This window comes from Tenrec ecaudatus, chromosome 2 (assembly GCF_050624435.1).
Source record: "Tenrec ecaudatus isolate mTenEca1 chromosome 2, mTenEca1.hap1, whole genome shotgun sequence".
NCBI lineage: Eukaryota > Metazoa > Chordata > Mammalia > Afrosoricida > Tenrecidae > Tenrec > Tenrec ecaudatus.
Genome location: NC_134531.1, coordinates 194,890,150 through 194,895,879, shown reverse-complemented (window position 1 = coordinate 194,895,879; position 5,730 = coordinate 194,890,150). Strand labels below are relative to the sequence as shown.

Below are 5,730 nucleotides of genomic sequence, written 5' to 3'. Positions count from 1 at the left end.
GGACAGGATCCAACTGCCCTGGGAGTTTCTAAGTCTCTTACTCAGAATGGGAGTAGAAAGCCCCGTCTTTCTCCCTCGGAGCGGTTGATGGCTTCAAACCGCAGCGCTTGCAGTTAGCAGCCCAATGAGCAACCGCTACCTGACCAGAGCTCCCCAAATGTAATTTTTTTTCTTTCTTTATTTGTATTTTCTATGATGAAAATCACCTTTGTGATTAGAAGGAGTCCTGGTGGCACTGTGTGTTAGGTATCGTGTGGTTAATCACAAGGTTGGCAGGGCGAAGGGCGAAAGATCAACCTCTCTGCTCCCATAGTATTTATAGTTCACCGTGAGTTTCTGAAGCTGTTCCATCTTCTTTACTGGGGCAGCAAGCCCCAGCTTTCTCCTGAGCGCTATTTGCAACTTAATGAATAGAACCTCTTGGGGGAGGAGCCCAGGGACCTGTGGTATTTCCAAATCCCCAGAGGATTCTCAGCATCAGCCAAGGTTGGGACTGTCGGGGCTAGGGTACCTGGTTGGATCACCTGGTTGTAATTGAAAATTGATTATATTAGATGTGATTGCCTTGATTTTAGGAATGTTATTGATTCATGCAAATTATTATTAGGCAGCTGCTCCTGTTTACATATTCTTAGAAAAATGATCACTGCTCATCCATCCGTTTGTCAGACTATGCTAGGTTGACTGTAGATACAATGCTGAAATCTACAACATAAGTTATCTCAAATACCAATAAGTAACCCAAGGTGGACAAACTTCAGGGGCTTCTCTGGTGCCATAGCGGATTACAAATTGGATTGTTCACCACAAAGTCAAAGCCATCAGCCCTCCCGAGGTCCTTCTAATCTGTTCTTTTGAATTGATATGGGTCAGAATTGACTCAATTATGGTGAGTTTTGTTCTGTTTTGTTTTGTTTTTCCAGACTTAGACTGACCGGGAAAAGGGTCTGGCAATCTGCTTCTGAAAATTACATATTGGGCTGCTAACCTGGAGGTCAGCAGTTGAAAACCACCAGTGGCTTTGGGAGAAAGATGAGGCTTTCTCTTCCTGTAAAGAGCTACAGTTTCAGAAACCCACAGGGACAGTTTTACCCTGCCCTATAGGGTCGCCACGAGTCACAATTGACTTGATGGCAGTGAGAGAAGCTTAGGCACAGCAACAGCACCTTGGCCGATGGCTTCCACACTAGACTTAAATATCACAGAAAACTAAAGGAAAGACAAGAGGAAAATATAATAAAGGAAAACTACCCAAAAAGTGAAAATAGTTATCTCTGAGTGATGGAATTGATCATCCTATTTTATGTTTTATACTTCTCGTGTAAAAATCATTGTCCTTAGTAATCTGTCTCCCTTCCCTATGAGAAGCCCCATGATACCTACCCTTTGCCAGCGACTCTGCTGTCTTTGAATGTGGCCATGTGACTCATTTTAGCCAATGGAATTCGAGCAAAGGTGACATGTCTTATGTCAGAAGCTGTAAGAGCTATGGTGTGGGCAAGCCTGTTCTGGTTCCTTTCTATAGGAACAGAGTTTCCTAGGAGGGGCTAATGCTTCAGCCTGGGCCCTGGGGTGGAGACACATGAATCAGAGCTGAGTTGACCCTCTAGCAACATAAAACATGAGTGAGAGATCAACTTCTGTTGAGATAGGAGAGAGAGGATCATTTGTTACTGTATCATAGCGTAGTGAAAGCTGACTAATAAAATGTTTTTCAAGCGATGTACAAGTAATACGTGTGAATTCTTTTTGCAATCAGTTTGTAAAATTATTTAAATATATATTACTTTAAAGAATTTTTTTCTCAGTCTCCATAGAGACGGTCAAAAATTGTCAGTGCAGACTATATTTCAAGTCATCATGGCAGGGTATTGGGAAAAGATTTCAATTAGCAATATCACACCTCGGATAAACCTCACTGGCTACAATATCGCCACTGCGCAAAGCTCAGTTTGAAGATTTTTAACTGAGGACTCTTTCCCGAATCCATGTTAAAAAATAAGCTTTGAATGTGCTTACTAAAGTAGAATTGGACGGATCAAAGGAACATAAAAATGATGTAGGAATGATTTAAACAAAGCCAACGTTACACTGGTCCTTCAACAAGCCTGGCTCTGCAATGAGTGTTCATAAAAATTATGAATTTTTATTGGATCTGGATGATCTTGAAAGCAGCCAACACACAATGTATATGAGTGCTAGAGAGCACCACTTCCCCCTCTGGTAATAAAACAACTAACTAATTGCCAGAGAGCCCATTCTAATGCATGGTTGCTCCATGCCTGTGGCAGTAGAATTATGCCCGACATTGTCTCCAGTGGCTGGCTTTTGGGAAGTAGATCACCAGATCTTTTTTCTAAGAAGCCTCTGGGTAGACTTGAACCTCCAACCTTTTGGTTAGCACCTGAGTGTATGTAATGATGTTAGCTACCCTCCATCTCAGATGATGTCTCAGCATCCATGTCCAACCCCTTTCCTCCCCTGTTAGCTGGAGCACCACACCACGCTTCAACTCGTTGTCCCCAGTAACAGTGCAACGGAAAAGCCCAGCTGTTTCATTTCTTAGTGCCATGCTTCTACCTTATTTATATCATTTCTATAGCCTCTTTTCTGTACTTTCTACTCTTGAGTTTCACAAGGATCAATGACCCTACCTCAAGAGTGTGCAATGATCCTATACTCTACCTGACCTCCCCATATTGTTCCTGCCTATGGGTGTGCCTTTCACTCCCAACACTTGTGAGTCATAGAGTTCTTCATATCCATTTTTTCATCTGTGGTTGAAGCATGACTTACTATCAAGGACAATATACTTCACTTAGACTGTGGAAAATCCCCCCCCCACCACCACCACCACATTGAGGGGTGGGTAACTGAGTTCAAATCAAATACAACCACGAGAGTGCATTAACCAGGGCCTCCCTTATGGCAACGTTGTTGCTCACCATCCAGTCTGCTCTGACTCACAGAGACGCTGCAGGACAGAGTGGAACCGCCCCTTAGGGTTCCCGACACGGTCATCTTTAAAAACAGACTGTCATGACTTTCTCCCCTGGAATGGTTCGTGGGTTCTGGGGTCCGGAGCAAAACAGATGCTTGTGAAGCTAACCTGCACATAGCCAAGGGTTACACTGCTGTGCCACCAGGGCTGCTTCTGAGAACAGCATCCCTATTTTCCCATAGGTAGCCCTCCTTCACAGTTAGCCTGGGAAACCTACCAGTCTCCATGATTCTCTCAAGGAGGGTCATATAGCCTGCAGCAATGTATATGTCACCAAACTATGTTATTATCTCCCGGGCTCCCCATTGGGAACCACCAGTCCACTCTGGCCAGTGGAATACGGACCAAGGTGACTAGTGCGACCTCTAGGTGTGTGACATGAACCATCTACTGTGAGGGGAAGCCAGCCCCTAGCACATCATCACGGGTCCGGTAGGCACAATTGTACAGCGATAATAAGTAAAGATTATAGTAATGTCATAGAGAGCATGAGAGATAGAAGCAATGGAGTCAGACACATTCATGGTAGCAATGCTCACCTCAGCCCCGCTTGGTGGTCCATGTGGACAGAAAGAGAGATTTAATGCTAACCAAGGCTTTTATATTCTCTGGGGACATGCAAGCCCCTTATTACAAGTGAAGACATATGTCACAGGAAAGGGTTGTGCTATATGTTATACAGTAATGGGACAGGGGTGATCTAGGGGTATACACTTAATAGGAAGAGGAGGGATTGGGGGTATACATGTGGCAAGATGGGAGTAACCTAGAGTCAGGATGGCAGCTTAACACTGGATGTCACAGAGCCGGTTTGACCTGTTCCTGGCTCAACTGATAGAGACCATTATCAGTGGGGTGTGAACTCCACCTACAGGAACCAAATAGATGACTGCAAGCCTTTAGGGAGAAGTAGCTCATTGTCCTGAGCAGCAGGGAGCAGGCCTACCTGTGGTGGGACTAGACAGTAGTCTGGCAGCTGACTGCCTTCAGGGAAGTAACTTGACAATTATTTACCATTAGCTGCAAGCAGTGTCCTATTTGGGGGAAACCAGTTGGGAGAAATCTTTCTGTTTCCCACAATCTCCCACATATAATATTCTCTTTTCCTGTTCCATGATAATACTGAGGTCTTTTAAAAATTATTATTATAATCATTTCATTGGGGGCTCATACAACTCTTATCACAGTCCATACATATATCCATTGTATGTCAAGCACTTTTGTACATTTGTAGCCCTCACCATTCTCAAAACATTTACTTTCTATTTGAGCCGTTGGTATTAGCTCCTCATTTCCCCCACTTCCCTCTCTCTCATGTACTCTTGATAATTTATAAATTATTATTTTGGAAACCTGAGGTCTTATATTAAGGATATTAGGGTTACAAAATGAGAGGATCCTGAATACCTTACTGACTATTTGGAGCAAAGCCTCTCCGTCCTCCAAACACATTAGATAATGATGTGACTAAGAAGTAAATTTTATGATGCTAAGCCACTGAGATCTCAGGATTTATGTGTTGCCATGGCAAAGTCTAGCCTACACTGACAAATACATGACCCAAACTCAAATCCAAGCCAGACTAATTAGATTCAGCCCTAAGGAGTTTGGCTTGGAATGAGGCATGCTTCCCCCCCCCCCCCAGTGTTGCTAAGTTGATAGGATGGAAATCTGGAATGTTAAAAGCTATCTATGATTCTTTTTTTTTTCACCAATTCATTCATTAAGCAAGTATTTATTGAGAGCTCGGCACTAGTCTAAACATGGTGATATGTCAGGGAAAAGAACAAACTCTCTTCTTCTATAAGTTCATACTCTAAGACTACAAAGTTGGGGAATAGCCATTCTGATAGTGAAGCTAACATATAGGAAATTGGAACTAAGAAGTGGACCATTGGTTAGACCTAAGGATCCAACCATGCATGAAAGCACTTTCACTCCTCCTAGTAAACCATTTTCATTGGACGTTCTGATACATGCATGCAAGAAGTCATAATTGTAAGGTATTTGAGAGGCTCCAGAGACCAAATCAGTAGAATTTAGCAAACAGGCTTTACTGGGGAGAAAAACCCAGCCTGGGCAAAGTCCCTTGGTCCACAGTGTACGAGTTGAGGGAGTCGCACTCCAGACTACAGGAGTGGTGTTTATATACCTGGGGAACACATGACTGATCTGCCTTTAGTCCATATAAGGTAAAGTAGTCAGGGATTGGGAGATACAGGTATGTCTGGGTTTCTGGAATGTAAGGTGTCTTCCTGGTTCCGGGTGTATTTGTGAAGGGTGCAGAGCGGCGGGCTGAGAACAAAGTGGGCACTGAGCCAAATGGGCCATAAGCAAAACAGGCCCTGAGTAAAAGAAAGAAAAAAACTTGCAAAGCTGCTGACAGGTTACATCGCCAGCTCTGGTCAGTTCTGCAGGTGTGTGTGTGAGATTCAAGGCCACTTGCTACTAGTTGCTTCAGCCTGCTCTGGTCAGCTCCGCACGGGTGGGGGAGATTCAAGGTCACTTGCTGCTAGAAGCCAGCCTGGTATTGATCCGACCATACAATAATGTATTCAAAGACCAAAACAGAAACAAGGCCACAGGTCTACTGTATGAAGTGTCATCCAGAGGGACAAGTTGGAGAAAGGGCACATACCCATCTTTCAACCCAGACACAGGAAACAGAGGCACAAATGAGAATGATGTGCAGGACTGGGCATGCCCTGGTCACTGGGACATGACCCCAA

At 43.9% G+C, this 5,730-nt stretch overlaps 1 non-coding gene across 1 annotated transcript; it reads right to left on the bottom strand.

Annotated features, from left to right (window-relative positions):
- Window positions 1–1,808: 1,808 nt before the first annotated feature.
- LOC142441890 (U4 spliceosomal RNA) lies at window positions 1,809–1,948 on the bottom strand. Its single transcript, XR_012783178.1, has one exon. It is a non-coding gene; the product is annotated as a U4 spliceosomal RNA (small nuclear RNA).
- Window positions 1,949–5,730: the final 3,782 nt, after the last annotated feature.